Raw genomic sequence first — 21,519 nt, forward strand, 5'->3', positions numbered from 1 at the left:
TTTTGTGTTAATTTGTATGTTGGGACTTCTTTGGTTGAAATGTTTGTGAGAAGTTTGGTTTCTTGGACTGCTGTTATTGTTGGGTTTGCTAGGTGTGGGGATATGAGTGAGGCCAGGAAGCTTTTTGATGTTATGCCTGATAGAGATATTGTTGCTTCTAATGTTATGATTGATGGGTATGTGAAAATGGGGTGTATGGATTTGGCGAGGGATTTGTTTGATAAGATGAAGGATAAGAATGTTATTTCTTGGACTAGTATGGTTCATGGTTATTGTGAGGATGATGATGTTGTGGCGGCTAGGTTTATGTTTGATTGTATGCCTGTCAAGAATGTGCTTAGTTGGAATGCGATGATTAGGGGATATTGTGAGAATAGACGACCGCACGATGCATTGAAGTTGTTTTGGGAAATGAGGGGAAGTTTGGATGTGGAAATGAATAAAGTGACAGTTGTGAGTGTTCTTCCTGCTGTTACTGATTTGAGTTCTTTGGATTTGGGTGTTTGGATTCATGGGTTTGTGCAAAGGAACCGACTTGATGAAGATGTTCATGTGTGTAATGCTTTGGTTGATATGTATGCAAAATGTGGGGAAATTGGAAAAGCTAAATTGCTTTTTGAGGAGATGAATGAAAAAGATACATCGTCGTGGAATGCTTTGATAAATGGTTATGGTGTCAATGGTTGTGCGAAGGAAGCGTTAGAAGTATTCGCAGCAATGTTACGGGAAGGATTTGAACCGAATGAGATAACAATGACTAGTGTGTTATCTGCTTACCATTGTGGTTTGGTAGAGGAAGGAAGAAGATGCTTCAAAGAAATTGAGAGATTTGGAATTGTGCCTCAGATTGAGCATTATGGTTGTATGATTGACCTTCTAGGAAGGGTTGGATACTTGGATGAGGCTGAAAATTTGATCTTCTGTGTTGTCGCTCTGTTTGTTGCTTCTTCTGTTTGATTGCTAATCTCTCTAGTGATTTGCTTTGTTGCTTCTCTCTTTGTTTAGTTTGGTTTGATATGATTTAGTTTTGTTTGGTTCTATTTGGTTTGGTTTGTTTGGATTTGGTTTCGTGGTGCTACTTCTTTGGTTGTTCCTATCAGTTGATTTTGATATGGTTGTTGCTCCTTTTTTGATCGCTTCTTTTTCGGTTTGATTTTTTTGTTGGCTTGGTTCTTCTCTTTGATTGTTGCTTCTTCTTTGGTGACATCCCTCTTGTCCCCCCGGCTGTCCAACCACCTCCTGCGATTGTTGATCCTCCTCGTTACCCCTCTCGTCATCATCTTCAGCATAGAATCATTATTCTACTGTTTGTCTCTTCTTCTTTACAGATTGCTGATTTGTTCACAAAGATGCATTCCATTAAACGTTTTCGTTTTTTTTAGTTGACAAACTCTCGATGCTCCATGTTAATGCATCGTGAGTTTGAGGGGAGATGTTAGATAATATTATTATATATTAGTAGTAAGGGTATTTTAGACAATTCTAGACAATTCTATTCTTTTATATATATACTCATTGTAACCCTATTAACTGTGGTTTTGGTTCATTCTATGTTATGAAACCCTAGCGTGGTTGTTTCTCTTCTTCCTCTTGCTTTCTCTTTTCTTTGTTAACAACCTTCACCTGAACAAGTACAAACTTACCATGATAAAAATAGAGATAACTTTGTCAAGTAGAATTTGTCAAGTAGAATCAAAGGCATCTGAATAATCAATAATGACAAGGCAAACCATTAATTAAAGATTCGAAGTATGGACTTAGTAAAACAAATAGATAAAAATCGAAGGAGCATTAGAAGACATCCTTGAAGAAGAAATGTTAGAAGACATCCTTGAAAAATTCACTTAAGGAGTATTACGAGAAGAGAAAGGAGTTTGTTCTCTCCTTGTTTTTCAGATCAAATTCCCTTTTCAATATTGATTTGAAAAGGGAATTTGATCCCAAAACAACGTCGTTTTGGTGGTCTTTCATTGTCTTGGTTATTTGTACATAAGATAAAAGACTTTCCGAGTAATTTCGTCTAACTATTTTAAATTTGAAAAGATTGTGTTGTTAAGCAGTTTTCTTTAATTATGATGTTGATTTAAGTTTAAATTTAAAAAAAGATGTTGAAGGTAAATTTGTGTAGAAAAGAGTCCCATAAAATTTAAAAATTGTCTTTATATAGAAGTAAAGATTTATGATTTATGATTTATGAGTTTTTTTGTGTGAACAAAAATCCATTGATTTACATTAGTAAAAATCTATTGATATAGGACAATAAAACATAGAAAGTAGAATGAAAAAAAGATAAAAATGTAATAAGATTAAATTATAAAGGGTATATTATAGATAAAAAGGTCCAACAAAATTCTTAGTTATATATGGCTATTTGCGATTATATATTAGTATAGATGATATATGTCTATATTGTTTATATTTAAAATTGATTAGACACCCATTCGTGCAATGCACATGTGGTTTAAAAAATTTATACGCAAAAAAGTAATAATAATTTAATCTTAATTTTCAAACGTAATACCAAAAAGAACAACAATCAAATAAAATGAACACAAATATATAAAACGATCTATTTATCATTTTGAAATATATTTTTATAAGTTATATTTTATGTAATATTTGAATCAAGATTTTTATTATTGCCTATTAATATTTTCAAACCCTTCGTTGATGTTATTCTTGAAATTGCAACATATAATTGTCCATGTGAAAAAATATATAATTGTCCATGTGAAAAAATATATTGTGGAAAATAAACTCCTACATGCTTCAAATATTATTTTTGATTTATATTAATAGTCATTGCAGTCATACAGACATAAATATCAATCACTTTATTTTTGCAGTCATACATGACTAAGTATAATGTTGGTAAATTTCTTTAATCTGGCTAGTTGCATGCTAAGAGTGACTCGTCCAACATCACCATGTCTTTCTAGAAATTGCTAAATATATTTAGCATAGACACCCCATGAAATTGACCATATCATTCCTAAGATTAAAGATTCAAATTAAACAAATAAATCTTAATATATTTTATATTTATGATATTTTTTAATAAAATATTGCATTATAAAATGATATTCACTCCACGTCCTCTAAACATTAATTAATTTGTATTTTTTCCACCCTTGTATTTTTCTCTAATGTTGTCACATTCAATATGTCCAATGATATCTATTTTCATATTACAAACCAAAAACACTATTAAAAAAGGCATCAAACTTATAAAAACATGTTAAATATATTTGATAATGATGAAATTAGATTGTAAGAAATATTATCAATCATCTTATCTTCTTTACTAGCAACAAGTATATCTAAGAAAACATCAAAGTCAAAGTAATTTTTTTGGAATCCAGTTATCATCTATCTTAATGCCTTTAGTTATACCTATGAAATTCAATTTGAATTTGTGTGATGTTGTTTGGTATTTTGAATCATTTTGACTAACTAAAAAATTTGTATCAAATACATAGAATCTTCCACTATCAATTCTTGAAACTAGATTATGAGTTCTTTCTTAACACTAGCGTTACTTTTTTCACAATGTCGTTCTTTAATTATAACAACACAAATAAACTAATGGGATGATGAATAAATCAATATAATCGTAATTAATCATGTTTAAGCTTAGGTGCATTCAAACTATCATAACCAATGTTGTACCTTTTCATCAAGTAAGATAATCTCCAACCTATAAGTCTTTCAGTGATTTTTGTTTTCACTTTGGAGCCACAAACGATTGACTCGCACCTTAATATTCTACTCAATATTCTTAGGTCGAATATCATCAATAAATATAATTGTAGGTTCCTTTGATACCATTGAATTATTTCTACTACAGTTCAAAAAACAATTACTATTTTATGAATCGGCTCTTGAATAAAGAGAGTCATAAATTGGACCAACCAAACAATGACGTACGACAATTCAATCTACCGTAAAATCCAATATCTTGGCTTGTGCATCAAGATATTGCATTGGGAAAGAATCATCATAAAATATGTCTTGTAGGTTTATAGGTTACTTGTTAGAGAATTATATATCTTGATAATATATCCCTATTTGTGCTACTTTGTATATGATAAAATCTCAACTAATCATGCAAAATGACAATTATAATAGCAATCTGCGTCAATTATAATAGCAATCCACGTCTTGAGAGATTACATTGGAAAACAAATAGTTTCATCAACATGTGTAGCCTATCTAATATATGAATAGGGATAGAGTGACGAATGAAATATATTTTTAGACAATGATTATGACTCATGACGGTCATTACTTGAATATAAAGTCAAGTGGTTACTTCTAATATTATATGATCTAGAGTTTATAGGATTTGAACTAGACAAGTTTAATAGCTAATAACTCGTGAGGCTTTGTCGAACAATTATTAAATTTTAGTAGCTAGCGTTCCATAAAAAAAGTTATTATAAGTATTGGTGACGGTTTTATTTTTTCATTAATGTACTGTTTTCAAGGGCAATGATATATATTTTGGTAGTTATTAAGTTATAGTTATTATAGGTATGTGTCAAAAAAATATATTACATGTAAAAATAATAATAATAATAATAATAATAATAATAATAATAATAATAATAATAATAATAATAATAATAATAATAATAATAATAATAATAATAATAATAATAATAATTTTATTTGATAATGTAGTTTTAGTGATGTAGCTATTATGACATGTGAAAATTTCTTTATTTGTGTTGTACGCCAAAATTTCATATATAGAAAATCTAGGATTATATTAGTTGTAATAGATTTTTATAGACAACATTTTTTTTTTCACTATTAATTACTAAGATTTTATATAATAGATATTAATTACCAAATTATTCTCAGCTATTCTAAGAGCACCTCCAACTCAATATAAATTCATTAGATAGGGTCCAATGTGTCACATCATCTTAAAGCAACTCATTCATGAGTTTATTAAATAAGGTCTATTAACTGTTATAAATTTATTATTTGTTAATAAATTAATAAAAAAAAATATAACGGTTATAATTTTATTATTATTAAACAATATAGAATTTTACATATTCAACAATAAACTTGTCAAAAACTAAATTTTACATAATTACACGCTTGCAGACGAAATCATCTTGCAATCATTGGAGATACTCTAACGACACATGACATGTGTCATCTTGAATATAATAGTGTACTTTTAGGTACAATATAGAGCATAAATGAAAAAAGAACTACAAAATTAAACAAGTATTTCTAACCATGTAACTTCGCAAAATGCTATTAAAGTAGAGACCACGAAGCTCTTCTTAGATATTACATGCATGCAATTCAATAGAGTATTGATTAAATATTAAATCATAAACACATATCTAAAGTTATAGGACAAAACATATTATCATATACTATTTGTTGAAGATTTTATTCTATTTTATTTATTAATATTTTATTTTTCATCCAGTTATTTATTTATTTATTTATTTAAATTGGGGTTATACATTTTTTTTATTAATCAAACTAACATTAATAATCATTGTACAATGATCTATATTGAAATAATTTAAACTCTTACAACTAAGCTAATTAACACTTCAAAATATCCATTTATTTTTCAAAACTATAATAAACAATAAAATATTACATTTTTGTTTTAAAATTGCTATAATTTTTACCAAACATTATTTTTACCTTATTTTACTTTGTATATTATTTACAATGCCAATTACTTGTCATAATTTTATATAAATTTAAATTTGAATCATAATAAAAAAAATAAAAACTAGTTTTATATAAAAAATTATTTTTAAAAAGTTTAAAACATTAATTATACAAATTCTAAAATATTATTTTCTTAATTGCTTAAAAAGTACTTTTAAGTTACTTGTTAGTATTTTTTTAGCTTAATTGTAGTTTTGGTCCCCTTATTTTAGTTGAATCGCGAAAGTAGTCCCCCCATTTTGTTTCACCCTAGTTTTGGTCCCCCAAACAGAATTTTGGTCCAAAACTTGATGAAAATTCATTTTTTAAAACTGTACTACACCATTTATGAACATATATTTCAGATACAATTGTTGCAAATGACATCTTGAGGCATGGTGTGACTTAAATAAATACAAACTTGGAGAATGATCTTTCTTGTTTGATTATGATACATAACTTGTTCCTTTGCTCTTTGGAATGATTTTTTTATTGATATGATCCTTGTATACTTCTGGTAAAATGCTGGAAATAGATTCAATACACCAGGAACAATCTTTTCTTTAAGAACATAAGCATTCTTGGTATCTTAGAACTGTGAAAAACGATCTATGTTTTTCCATAATTCTATAATTTCACCAAACATTCCCCGACTAGAGGAACCATATCTTACTTCCTTGTGTAATGTTTCCCAACTCTTACAATGTTTAACCAATGGGGGTTAGGGCATACTATTTTTATCATCTTCAAACTCAAGGTCAAAAGTATAACTATCAAACATTCCAATGGTGAGTGAGTTTGAGGATGTCACCATTAGAACTGAGTGAACTGAAGAATCAATTGGAGGATTTAATAAAAAAATAGTTCATTAGACCAAGTGTATCACCCTGGGGAGCCATTATACTATTAGTTAAGAAAAATGATGGTGGGATAAAGCTCAACATATATTATATACAGCTAAATAAAGTAACTATGAAAAACAAATACCCTTTACCAAGGATAAATGATATTTTAGACTATCTGAGGGGAGCTACTATATTTTCAAATTTTGATATGAGGTGTGGATATCATCATATCAGAATAAAATCTGAAGATATACCAAAAACAACTTTTAGGACTAGGTAAGAGCGCTATGAATTTTAGTCATGCCTTTTAGAGTCACAAATACTCCACCAGTGTTTATAGATTACTTGAATAGGATCTTCAGACCATACCTTGGTAATTTTGTAGTAGTGTTTATAGATAACATCTTAATATATTCCAAAACCCTAGAGGAACATGTAGAACACTTTCAAATTGTACTACAAATACTCAAAAAGAAAAGATTATAAGCTAAGCCCAGTAAATGTGAGGTATGGATGTTAGAGATGAAGTACTTAGGTTGTGTAATTTCTAAGGGAGAAGTGGCAGTGGATCCCTCAAAGGTAGAAGCAGTGCTAGAATGAGAACAACCTAAGAATGTAACTGAAGTCAGGAGTTTATTAGGATTTCAGGATATTATCATAAATTCATTTTAAAAATTCTCCCAAATTATTCTGCCTTTGACAAAGTTGACACGAAATGATCACCCTTTTGTGTGGGATCAAAAGTGTGAGAAACATTTTCATACACTCAAAACCAAACCAACCACAACTTCTATACTGGCCATTCCAAACTCAACTTTATGATTTGAAGTTTATTGTGATGCATCCTTAAAAAGTCTGGGTTGTGTATTGATACATAACAATCAAGTAGTTGCTTATGCCTCAACGAAATTAAAACACATGAAAGAAATTGCCCTACTCATGACTTAGAGTTGGTTGCCATTGTATTTTTGTTTGCTTTCATCAAAACATTAAATTGAGATTTTGTCTCAACAGTGTAGAAGGTCATAAAGCCCAACCCTCGTTATGTTGGACCTTTCCAAATCATTCAGAGGATAGGTTACTCAACCTATAGACTAGCCTCACCACTTTAGTTGTCAGGTTTGCATAATGTTTTTCATGTCTCAACACTAAAAAAATAAATTTCAGATCCTTACTAGATTTTGAGCCATGAATCCCTTCAATTGAAACCCAACCTCACATAAAATCTAGTATCAATTTAGATTATTGATAGAAGCATGAAAGCATTAAGGAACAAGGTCATTCCCTTATTGAAGGTTGTTTAGGGAGGATCATCACCAGAGGAAGCAACTTGGAAAACAGAAGCTGATATGATGAAGGAGTATCCTTATCTCTTCCAATAGGTAGAGTCTCAAATTTTGAAGAATGTTTATCTTAAGGGGCGGATAATGTAACAACCCGCTTATTTAAAAAATTAATAAAATAAAAATTTATTAACTATAACATTTCATTTTTAGCAATTATTAAATTTAAATTAATATAAGAATGAAAAAGTGGTAAAAATGAGAGATGTCCAAGGGCCAAAAAGGGATCTCACACCTTTTCTCTCGTTTATTCTCTCCTTTCTCGAAAAATTTATCTTTCACTCTCATTCTTCCATTCTCATAACTGAACCCACGTCGAAGAACACCAGTCACTGTTCACCATCTTCTCCAACCTTCTATTTTTCCTATTTTCCAAAATCTCAAAAAAACAATAGCTTATTGAAAGTTCCTTAGACTGGTATTGATCCATTGCATGTAATATTCCACCCCTCTATCTTCAAAAATAACCAAAGAACGGTACCACGGAGAAAGAAAGAACAAGAACTGGAACTGAGCACTAGGATTGAGGAAAACTAAGGACTGCCAAATCACATATCGCCCTAAATCAGCTCGAAAATAAAAGGATAATTCTTAAAACTGAGTTTTTTTATATAAAAAAAAATGCTTTTACATTCGCATGTGGGTTCTGGGTTCAAAGTCCATTTCTATTATTATGATTAAACCGATTTTCTATGTTTATTTATAGGTTTTCTTAAAATCTGAGAGTGAGAGAACTATAAATTTTATCATGTTTTGTATATGTAATGTTCATGAGGTGTTAAGAGTTTAAGGAATAGAGTATATCGTGATGAGTGAAGTATAGGGTTAATGTGTTTCCAAAATTTCATCGTAATATATTATGCCTCTAATTCTTCTTTTGTTTTGCTTCTAATTTCTCTTTTCTATTTCTAGTCAGTTTTACCTCTTATTTCTCTTTTCTGTTTATGGGCATATTTGCCCCTAATTTTTCTTTTTTGTTTCTATGTAGTTTTGCCTCTAATTCTCTTTTTGTTCCTATGCAATTAAGCCTCTGATCAGTTGCCTCTGGTCATAATTTCTTCTAGTCATGTTGCCTTTATTCCAAGCTTCTCTGATTATGTTGCCTCTGATTTTAATCTACCTCTGATCAAGCAACCTTTGATCATACTGCCTTTGATCATACTGCTTTTGATCCTCAAATCATTTTCCTTTGATTCCTTTGATCATCATGCCTCATATCCAAGCAACCTCTAATAATGTTTCCTCTAATCACCAACCTATTCCTTGTCAGGATTCCTCCGATCAGGTTGCCTCTGGTTGAACATGCCTCAGATCCAAGCTTCATGATTTGAACTTGGAATTTAAAGTACAAATTCACAATTTAAATATACTAGTTAAAGTTCTTAGAATTGATTTAGAATTAAGGTATCCTCTAATTGTATTGTATTATTGAGTTTATGAAACAGTTGTGTAGGTGAATGGTGCATTGTATACATAACATTACAAATGCATTGCATTCATCAAGTCATAACATGCATGGTCCTAGTACATAGTGGGACATTTGAGGATAGTTCCAAGCATGAAACAATGGGTAAAGGAAGAACAATCATGACGTTGATTGTGGGTCATGGCCAAACTAATTTGCCCAAGAGGTCTCAAGTATCTTGTTGACCCACGTCAAGATAATTGGGAAAATTTTCCATAGTCTAAGAAAAGAAAAAAGACATGCATTTTTCCAAATTTTTAAGTAAAAGAATGACGTGTTAATTGACATATTTTATAAATAGTTTAAGCTAATGTTCAACATGAATTGCCTATTATTTCATTATTTATGTGTATCAATGAAAATAAAACTTTTAAACTACATCTCCCCTTCTTAGAACTCATTGAGATTATCATCTCATCCCTTGTTTTTTGTATTATAGCATATAGAAGTGATTGATGCTTAGTTCAGCACCATAAGATAGCTCTACCATACTTGTTTTGGATTAGTTTTTGTTTCAATTATGTGAATTGATGTATTAGGGAAACACCGTTATGGACTTTTGTTATTGAAGTTGAATTTTTTTTTATAATAATTCATTAAACAATAGATGGAAACTATATATTAGATGTAGTTACAAATTATATTAATGGTGATATTTTAATGTCTTATAATGATTTCCTCTGTTTTTATTAAGATATATGTATTTATTATCATATTTTAGATCATTGGTAATGAGTTTTATACAAATTAAAACATAAAATAAATGTTAGGGACCAAATTAACAGTTAATCTTATGGGTAAGGGTACGTTGAGTCCAAGAATAACTCTGTGATGAATTACTCCACTTAATAACTCAACAAAAATGATGAATTTCACTAATCAATCGTCAAATCAAAAGTTCTTATTGAGATAACAACAACACAAATTTTTATAAAAATTAAGTAAATACTGATGGCTAGATTACATAGCTATGATTTTCATATTTATATAAAATTGTGTGATTGATCATTCATATATTATTGATCATTAGATTTTATCTTGCTTACATAAACATTCTATATTCGATTCATGTTTCTCAATATTATATACAGCTTATTCGTTTTTTTTCCTTGTACTAAATTATGTTGTTTTCACTTTTTTATCTGTCATTTTATTTTGTGATTTTGTTGTTTGAGTTTGACATTACTGTGTTCATCGTCTTAGTGCGACGTTTTTGTCTCTCGTCTCATTGTAATATTTTTTTGCTTGTTTCGAGTTTACACATTATGTGTTTGTAGAAATGATTGAGATTAACTTTCTTAGTCGGTACCGTATTTTGAGTAAGAAACTTATGGATACTATCATCAATTTCAACATTCTCTTAGCCTTACGCATGTATTGCCAACACATGGTTGAATTAGTCATGTGAAAGACCTTCTATAGTCGATATGAGCGAACAACAACAACAAAAATTCCTGAAAATGAATTACATTCAAGACTATGGATCTTGCATTACTCTTGATCGTTGACTATATATAGAAGAAATTAGTTTGGTTAATAGGATTAACTTTTTGATTAAGTAATTTATCATTAATTTTCTGAAATACGTATGTGTATTATTAATATATTTTTTCTTTTTTTGTTGATCACAATATATAGATAAAGAATATTCAACCTATAATCAATTTAATTGTATTATTCAGATGAAATTTATTCTCCTATAAAAAAATACAGCTCAATCCTCTAATAAAATTAAAAAAAAAAACCTTTTAATATTTCATAGAATAAAAAATTACTTATTTCATAACATTATTATTATTTAAAATAAAATATCACTGAATGAATGTCTAAAAAAGGACTAATATTGGAGCTATTTACAGTTTTGATTTATTTTGATATTATCATATTGAATCAACGAGCTATCGAATGTAAACAACAAGATCCAGATGACATAGTAAAAATGTTGAATGAATGGAACATTTTAGGTCTATGATTATAGATAGGTTTTTCTTTCAAAGAAACATGATTGAGAGGCTTTATCGAGCTTACAATTAATGTTAAGTTGCTAATAATGATTGAGAGGCTTTCAAAGAACCATTTCCAATTGGACTGATAAGTCATAGCCTTCACATATCCTTCATCGGATTATTTTCTTTTGAAATTTGATTCCAATTAATGGTATAATACTTGTAATGATTGTATTTTTAGAACTAATAACTATTTTTATTTGTTTAGTCATCTTGCCTATTTAAAAAAAAAATATTGTTTTTTGTGCGGCTTATAGCAGTGTCAATGTCCAGATTAAACAAACATTTTTTGGATTATCCATCTATTATGTTGTACCTGATACTTGTTCCAACATCATTCTTGTTTGAGGTCTCAACTCACTACAAAATATCTACATCGTGAGTTCCATAATATTATTACTACTTTTCTTTTTAAAAAGATAATGTTACTACTGGTACAAAATTCAACTAATTATAAAACAGTCTAACATTTTTTACTACCGTGCCTCTAATTATAAGCCACATTTTCTTTTTAACATATATTATAAGAAAAATAAGTAGTAAATTTCATATGTCAATATTATATTAAATTTGTTTCTAAAATACTAATAATTTTTATATATAGATGTATCCAATTTGATTTTTTTTTATAAATATATTAGTATTATTAATAAGGAGTGTATATAAAAAATAAAATAAAAAATACATCTAGTCTAATAATTTATAAGTGTTTATACTTCATGTAAATTTTTATTTTAAAAGGTGTTTATAATTAAAATTATACACAATAATAAATAAGTGGTCGGAAATTAAAATTATAATAATAAATAAGTCAGGATGGCCGAGTGGTCTAAGGCGCCAGACTCAAGTTCTGGTCTTCGAAAGAGGGCGTGGGTTCAAATCCCACTTCTGACAATTAAACTTTTAATTTTCACAAAAATAGCACATAAACAATTTATTTATTTTTTGAAAACAATCGAAAGAAATAGCATAATTAATTATAAATATATTTATAGTAAATTGTGGAAGATGACGTGTGTATAAAAACTTTAATGCTAAATAAAATATTTAACTTTTAATTAAAATAATAAGATATTTAACTCAATACAAAACATTAGATATCTTGAAATATATAATGTTTAAAATAATGCCAATTTTGATCCGGAAGTTCAACTTTTTTATATGCTATATTTCAGAGCTTTAAGGGAAGGGTTTTGATGATAAAGAAAGATGTAAATGGAAGAGAACAATCGAGTAGTCTCTGCATTTTGGATTATGGTGTATAAATAGTAGTTTAGTGTCTCGTTTATTTAATCTTAATATTTAATCGTGTAAATATTTAGATTTTAATTTGTCTTTTAATTTGATTAAACTTGATGAACTGTGATTTTACTAAAGATGGAACTACATAAAGACAAGATCGAATTAGTCATAACACGAGTAATCAAATAGTAATTCTTAAACTTTATTATAAAAAACATTAACATAATGTAACTCATAGCAAGACACCTATGGTTTTTACTTGACAATTCATCAAAAGTAGCAACTCATTACATTATTTTACAAACCCTAAACTACTAAGTTAGTGATTTTATTGATAATATTTGTAAGAGAGAATGAATTAGTAATAACATAAAATAATCATTTGTTATTAAAGTAATTTGGGACGAGATAGATAACTTGAATCTTGTCCTTTTTCTACTTTGTATTTGTCCTGTCCTTGTTATTTTTAGAATCGAATAAGACCTAACACATTGTGCAATTTTTTTTTAATATCCTCTTTTTTTTTTTTTTTTTTTCTTTTTTCACAAAATTGTCACACTCCCAAAAAATAATACATAAATATCCTACTTTTTAGGTCCAGTTGCTTATCGCAAACTGGGAATACGACGATCTAAACTAAATTTTTTTCATCCTCAACAGAAAGGTCGCATCCTGGGGATGCGACCATCTACTAGTATATATATATTTCTATCTCCATTTTATTAACACTTTTAACTATTATTTAATAAATTATAAATAATTAAAATATTTAAAAATTCAAAATACTATTAATAAAATAAAATATATCAATTTTTTTTTAATTTCCCTTTTTTTTTTTTTTTTTTTTCTTTTTTCACAAAATTGTCACACTCCCAAAAAATAATACATAAATATCCTACTTTTTAGGTCCAGTTGCTTATCGCAAACTGGGAATACGACGATCTAAACTAAATTTTTTTCATCCTCAACAGAAAGGTCGCATCCTGGGGATGCGACCATCTACTAGTATATATATATTTCTATCTCCATTTTATTAACACTTTTAACTATTATTTAATAAATTATAAATAATTAAAATATTTAAAAATTCAAAATACTATTAATAAAATAAAATATATTAATAAATAATAATAATATTATAAATTTTAATAATAATAATAATAATAATAATTTTAATAATATTATTAATTTTAATTTAATAATAATAAAGTAAATTATATTAATAAAATAAATGTAATTAAATTGAACAACCAAAACACGTTAAATTAAAGAGAAAAAAAAACCACAAATTAACAAAAATACATCAAATTCAAATTTTAATATTATTATTTTCATTAATTTTTATTTATTAGATTAAAAAAAAAAGAGGAAGTTGTTATAGTAATATGTCAAAACAAAATGAAATTGTTATAATAACGTGTCAAACCAAAAGAGCAGGAAGTTTTTATAACAGAAGGAAGTTATTACAGTAACCTGCAAAAACAAATAATCCTAATATTTTACCGATAAAACAACAACATATTTTCTTAACAACTCCGTCCTATTTTTAGTTTGATTTAATAAATAAATAAAATTATACTATATTATTTTGACAACTCAATTATATTTGTTAAATTAACACTTAATATTATTTTGTTAACAATTGAGTTATTGGTTATTTAATAAATTAAAAGTAATTAAAAAATTAAAATACTATTAATAAAATAAAATAAAACATGTTAAATTAGAGGGAAAAAAATGCAGTTAAATAGATGTGCCAAAACAAACGATATGTTATATTATAACAACTTATTTATCTTTTTGTTTGGATCTAATAGATAAAAGTTAACAAAATAATAATAATAAAATTTGAATTTGATGTATTTTTTTTCAATTTGTGGCATTTTTTTCTTTAATTTAATGTGTTTTATTTGTTCAATTTAGTTAATTTTATTTTATTAATATAATTTATTTTATTATTATTATTATCAAAATTAATAATATTATTAAAACTAAAATTATTATTTATTAATGTAGGGCATTTAAAAAATAAAGCATTTCTGTATTATTTTTTTGAGAGTGTGACATTTTGAAAAAAAACAAAAAACTATTAATAAAAAAAAAGTCACACATTGCTTACAATCCGAGACGAATTGGTAGAATAAATTGAGTCATGTATACCCCCCTACTTTGCACGAGACTTCATTTTTCTTTATTGGACTAAACTCCTTTAACAAGTGGGAACCAAAAGATGCATTGGGGAAGGTTTAAACCTCTTGAATACAAAAGTTTTAAGATAAACTTTTTACATTTGATATCTTAAAATGAATCCTAGGAACATGGGTTAGCATTTGCCAAAATAAAAAATATTAGCAACTATATCACTATATTTTTATTGACTCCCCCTATTCTTTTGTAATTATCACATTTGCACAAATGTTTTATTTTATTTAACTGTCGTTATTAAAGTTTAATGTAATATTAATTATTTTTTCGTTTATACTTTTGAGATGATTTTTTTTTAATTAAATATATCAATTAGATGTATTATTTTATGCAATAGAGACTTCTTTTTACATGTTGTATTTATATGTTTCTATTTTGTTGAGGCTTTAATATACATTATAATACAACTTTTTTAGAAGGCCTAAAATCTTGGCATTATCCGTTTCGACCTTAGATAAGCTCTGACCATAATTATTTATAGAGAACTCTTCTTCAACATAATTTTCTAAATTTAAAATAGACATTGTTTAAAATTTAATAAAATTATGAAACACACTTTAAATAAATTGTCACTGACTTGAGTAAACTTAACTTATCCTTGCCAATACAATTTTTTTTTTTTTAATTTAAATTTAAATCAATACTATAATCAAAGTTGGTCTAATATTTAAAATATTGAGACATAGAGAGTTTTGAAGAGATTTCTTGATTAAAATAAAAGATACCCTTTTACCACTAATAATAATATTTTATCATAATTTTATTTAAATTTTACCGTTTTTACTTTTTGAGTATGCAACAGAATATTTTTATACGTTGTACTTAGATGTTTCTATTTTCTATTAGGCTTTAATATATATTACAATACAATTTTTTTAGAGCTCCAAAGTAGGGTTTTCTTTTTCTAATAACCCTTATTTGAATTTTTTTACTAAAATATTTTCTTTTTTAAACTATACATTAAAATACTATTTTTTTTAATTATAAGTCGCATTTGTAAATGACGACTTCTTTAAGAAAAAATTTTATTTTTATTTTATTTATATTTTAAATTAACAAAAAAAATTGTCCAAAATAAAATTTAAATTTTTTTTAAAAATTCTCTTAAAGAAGTCGTCTTTGTAAACTCGAATTTCTTTAAGGAGGTCGCCCTTTGCAAATAGTAAAAAAAAGAAAATGAGTACTTTAAAATAAAATTTTAAAAAAGAAGTAGTTTGATGATTTTTTTTCAAATAAAGAATATTGAAAAAAAAACCTCCAAAATACTCTTTGCATTAATAGCTTGGACCTTAAGTAAGCCCTAACCATAATTATTTATAGAGAACTCTTTAATAACACAATTTTCTAAATTTGAAATAGATATTATACACTAAAATTTAATATAGAATGAAACACACAAAAAGTAGACAAATTGTCACCGACAATTGAGTGAAAAGACGTAAATAACAGCAATAACAATAGAAGACAAATAAAATTTATAGATCAGGTGCCTTTTCCACAGAATGAGGTCAATCATTGTTAGGTCACTTCTTTCACATTGTTATATACATATAAATGGATAAATGGATGGAGATTTATAGACTCTAAAAGTAACTCTTTAATAAATTATATTCTACTTAATAATTTAATATAAATGATAAATTTTATTAATTCAATCGTTAAATTAAAAAAATTTATTAAATAGAGTAAATTTATAAATTTTTATAAAAACTTAAAACTATTTGATACATTATTAAAAATACTACAATACGAGTCTTAAACGAGTCATTTATGAGTTGTTTCATAGTGTAAAGAGACAACCAGTACAAAAATGTCTCTTTGCACTATGAATGTTAACTATCACATATGGTGGTTGATGATTAATTGTGCTTTGTTTAATGGTGTAGAAGCTCATGCTCATCAATGATGGGGGTTGAGTGTTCATAAAAAAGGAAAAATGTTTAATGCAATTAATTTTCAATCAGAGCAAATTCAATGCATCTCTTATGTTGTTTAAACCCTTTGGGTGCAGGTTAGTTTCTGCACTAGTGCATTTTAAACTTATTACATCGTCGATATTATATTGGTTGTTATACCTCCAATGTAATAAGCAAGACGGTGTCAAATTTGTTATTATGATAAAATTTGTTAGATCTGTTCTAATTGAACTGATCTAACATACACATTAAAAAAAAACGATAACAAATTTATTATTATAATAAACTTTATTAGATCGGTTCTAATTGAACTGTTCTAATATACACATTAAAAAAATTACAAAAATATAATAATAACAAATTTATTATTATTACAAATTTTAGTAGATCTGTTATATTAAACCGTTCTAACAAATTCTTTAAAAAAAAAAAAATTCTCTAAGTTAAAAAAAAAAATTAGAAATCAGCAGCAAATGCAAATCCATCTTTTGTCTTTCATCCTTGTCTTTCATACGCGAATACAAACCCGATCACGAATTAATTAGTTTACTTTGCATCAATTCATTCATCATCATTCATCCATATTGTTTTCGCAATATATATATATTTACCATCGTATCCATTCTTCATCGTTCATCCGGTCACGAACTCAATCTTCATCATTCATCCTTCATCTAGTCACGAACTAAACATTCAGGAACCCATGTCTTACCCCTTCAACGCTTTAACATTTTCATCCTTCAACCTTTAACCTTCATCCTTCAGTGAAAATATGAATACGAACTTCAGCTTTCAGCGGGAATCAGATGAACTTCAGCTTTCAACCTTCATCGCCGGTGAAGAGTTGGTCCGGCACAACATTTTTCTACTTCAGCACTGACGACGACTGCTTTTTGTCTTCCTCTTTCATCTATCAAGGAGCGTTTCGGTCGAGAAGTGCCAATTTCTTTGACCATTGAAAAGTGTTTCTTGTTTTCTCTGGTAATTTTATAATAGTTATTGTTTCTTAATTAGGAATCTAAAATTAATTCATTCTAAATTGTTCTTATTATTAATCTTTAATTGAATTTTATTTTAGTAATATTTTAAAAAAATTCAATGTAACATTTAACAAGAAGATTAGATTGTGTTGTGAGATGTGTTTGTGAAATTGTCTCTGTTAATAAAACCTCAATAATATATTAGCAGATGTAGCAATGGCAGCAAAGACAACATACTACTTGCATGTAAGCGGCTATTAATCATTAAGGTCCCTATACAAAATATTGGACAAAAAATATCAAAGCATGACTACTTAACTTGCCCTCTGTTTCCATACAACGGACACAAACCACCAATAAATAACTAAACTATCAGCATGCTATATACACCCTCCAACAATTGTAGTCAGTGAAGACATGAGCTTTGTCCCCAAGTAACTTTTTGTGACTAGAACTTCCAGCAACTAGTTAACACCCTTATCTACATTGCTATAATAACCCTAATAATTACACCTTGAAAAGTACAGATCTAGTCAAGAGAATGAAGTCATGAAAGGTGGAATTAAAGATCCTTGACCCTCTGTTCTGGCATACAAGAGCTTCACTTTCATCTTTTCCTGAAATTCAATAAATTGTTAAGAGTATATTTTGATCTTTTTACTAATGTTTGTTTCAAGTGTTTAACATATGAAAATAATAGTCTGCTATCTTTGCTGCCATTGGTTCATGTCTTTGATGGCTTCTTTTATTGGATAATATTTATTGATGTGCTGTCTACTAATATATTATGATGGTTTTGGGCAGTTATATACAGAGTAGAAAATATGAGTAGATAATGCCAGAACTTCCAACAACTAGTTAACACCCTTATCTACATTGCTATAATAACCCTAATAGTTACACCTTGAAAATCTAAATATCTAGTCAAGAGAATGAAGTCATGAAAGGTGGAATTAAAGATCCTTGACCCTCTGTTCTGGCATACAAGAGCTTCACTTTCATCTTTTCCTGAAATTCAATAAATTGTTAAGAGTATATTTTGATCTTTTTACTAATGTTTGTTTCAAGTGTTTAACATATGAAAATAATAGTCTGCTATCTTTGCTGCCATTGGTTCATGTCTTTGATGGCTTCTTTTATTGGATAATATTTATTGATGTGCTGTCTACTAATATATTATGATGGTTTTGGGCAGTTATATACAGAGTAGAAAATATGAGTAGATAATGTAGCAAGAATCTAGGTGATAGAAAGAGTATCTTTTGTAGTAGACCCTGATTCCCTAGCAGTAAGTATGACAGTGAAAAACTCCATCTACCAAGGGTTAAACACTTTTCAAAGTGATAATCAAAGTTATAATCAAGTATAGTTTTGTAAACTTAATTAATAAGTAATTCGCATTAAATTCCTTTAGTACCAAAATCTGTTTGCTGCACGTGTTTCATTGTTTGTTCTTATTCTGCTTCCTGGATAACTGCATGAGTTTGTTTTTTTTTTTTTTACCAACCTGACCTGATTTGGTTGCTTAGAGTCAGTCTTATTATGCAATTGTTGAATTATTCATGTCATAGTTTCAATTGTTCTATTTAAATTATTATCATTTTTTTTATATTTATAACTTTTTGGGGTATGAAGCTTGTCTTTTTGTTTTGTTGAGGATGGATATCGATAAATCACTAACAGAGGATGTATATTAAAGGGAAGAAGATATTTATTCTATAATAAATAAACTAAATTAACAGAGCTGTTGATGGTGTTAATATTGACATAGATATCTTATCTTGCCTGTTGTTGAACACAAATTAGTATGTTGATTTCTAGTTGTTATTTTTTCATGTGAAATATGATTGTGATTTTTCTGTTTGCACTGATTGATCATAATTTTTATGATGATAAATATTTTTTGAAGTGTTGGTTTTCTTCTTGTGATGTTGTACTTATCCCAGTTAATTATTATTTAAGCTTATGATGTTTGTGCTGGTTTTGTATAGGTACGAGCTCGGTCGTCAGCTAGCAAGCACTAAATATCAAGCAACAAGACATTCAGAATGATCCGTGTTCAAGGGGGTAATGTGAAGTGGAGAGATCTTAGATTGGATACCGGTAACTTCTCAAGGGGCAGTGAAGTAGTAACTCGCAAGACTCGTCTTCTGGATGTGGTTTACAATGCTTCAAATAACGAGCTCGTCTGAACGCAGACTCTTGTTAAGAGTGCTATTGTTCAGGTTGATGCTGCACCATTCAAGCAATGGTACCTTCAGCACTATGGTGTTGAAATTGGTAGCAAAAATAAATCAGCAGCAACCAAGAAGGATTCTATAGAGGTGATAGTTTTGGAAACTTTCTTATTATACACACTTATATATGTTGTCCTATGGTATATGACTTCATTTATATTTGTAGAAGGTGTTGTTATTTTGGATATATCATTTAGTTTCGAAATGATTGTCTTTTCAAATATTTATATAAGAAAATATATCGTATACAATATGTTGAAACTGAAAGTAAGCACTAGTCATATTCTAACATGTTTGCCTTTAAGGGTACTGCAATTTATCATTTTTTGGATTAAATTCTCGTGCATTCTACTGTGCAGTAGTTGACTCTTCTTTCAAATCGGATGTATTTTTTCTCAACCTTTTCATATCTAATTTCCAGGAGGTTGAAGCCGCTGCTGAAGAAGCCAAGAAAAGTAATCATGTGCAGAGGAAACTTGAGAACCGTCAAAAAGATCGTCAGCTAGATTCCCACACTGAAGAGCAGTTTGGTGGTGGTCGTTTGTTGGCCTGTATTTCATCTCGTCCAGGTCAATGTGGCAGGGTTGATGGGTATGCATAATTCTGCTTGTTTCAGAATATTTTGGGCTGAATTTCATATTTGTTTTATTGTTTACACTGGTTTTGTTTTATTTTATTTCTGTAGATACATCCTCGAAGGTAAGGAATTGAAATTTTACATGAAGAAGTTACAGAGGAAGAAGGGAAATGGTGCTTCTTAATTGTAGTGTTTTCCATCTTATATATGACTTCATTTGTTTTTAATAGTGCAACAATATTTGGTACCTTTCGAGTTGATGTCATTTACTATGGATGAGACAATGTTTATCAGATAACCTTTAGGTTGATGCCCTAAGACATCTTTAGTGTCAAACCTTCACTAGTTATGTGACAATTTATCAGCTCTGAATTTTATAACTTTGATTTTGTAAAAAAATTATGACTCATTGTCATTGATTTTTAAATGTAAAACTTTGTATAAAGTTTTGTGTTTTATGGTTGAATGAGAAATTCTAATTAATAGGGTAATATGTGAAATTTTGAGGATGCATATGTGATGGGTGAAAGTTACGAAGAAAAAAAAATTAAAAAGTTTATTATTTAAATCGATTGGCTCATCGATAAAATAAATAATTTTGAATATGACTTGTTATATTGGTTCAAATTTAACCGATGTAATAAATCAATTTTGAATTTGACTTGTTATATTGGTTCAAATTTAATCGATCTAATAAATTAATTTTAAATTTGACTTGTTATATTGGTTCAAATTTAACCGAACTAATAAATCATTTTTGAATTTGACTTGTTATATTGGTTCAAATTTAACCGATCTAATAAATTAGTTTTGAATTTGACTTGTTAAATCTATCATTTTAGCTGATTTAATAATTAACTATTTATTACAACGCTTGATGTTAGATCGAACAATAAACCGATCTAACAAGTACATAGAAACCGATCTAACAAGGTTTAATTGCACTAGTGTTGGTATGTAATCTAGTTGATGTATTTTTTTAGTTTGAGTCCGTTTGTGGTGATTCTACACT

General features: G+C 28.0%; 1 non-coding gene and 1 pseudogene across 1 annotated transcript; both read left to right on the forward strand.

The window, feature by feature from the left end:
- Positions 1-318: 318 nt before the first annotated feature.
- On the forward strand, positions 319-20,891 carry LOC101490714 (small ribosomal subunit protein eS8-like; annotated as a pseudogene).
- Positions 12,161-12,244, forward strand: TRNAL-CAA (transfer RNA leucine (anticodon CAA)). Its single transcript has one exon. It is a non-coding gene; the product is annotated as a tRNA-Leu (tRNA).
- Positions 20,892-21,519: the final 628 nt, after the last annotated feature.

This window comes from Cicer arietinum, chromosome 4, assembly GCF_000331145.2.
Source record: "Cicer arietinum cultivar CDC Frontier isolate Library 1 chromosome 4, Cicar.CDCFrontier_v2.0, whole genome shotgun sequence".
NCBI lineage: Eukaryota > Viridiplantae > Streptophyta > Magnoliopsida > Fabales > Fabaceae > Cicer > Cicer arietinum.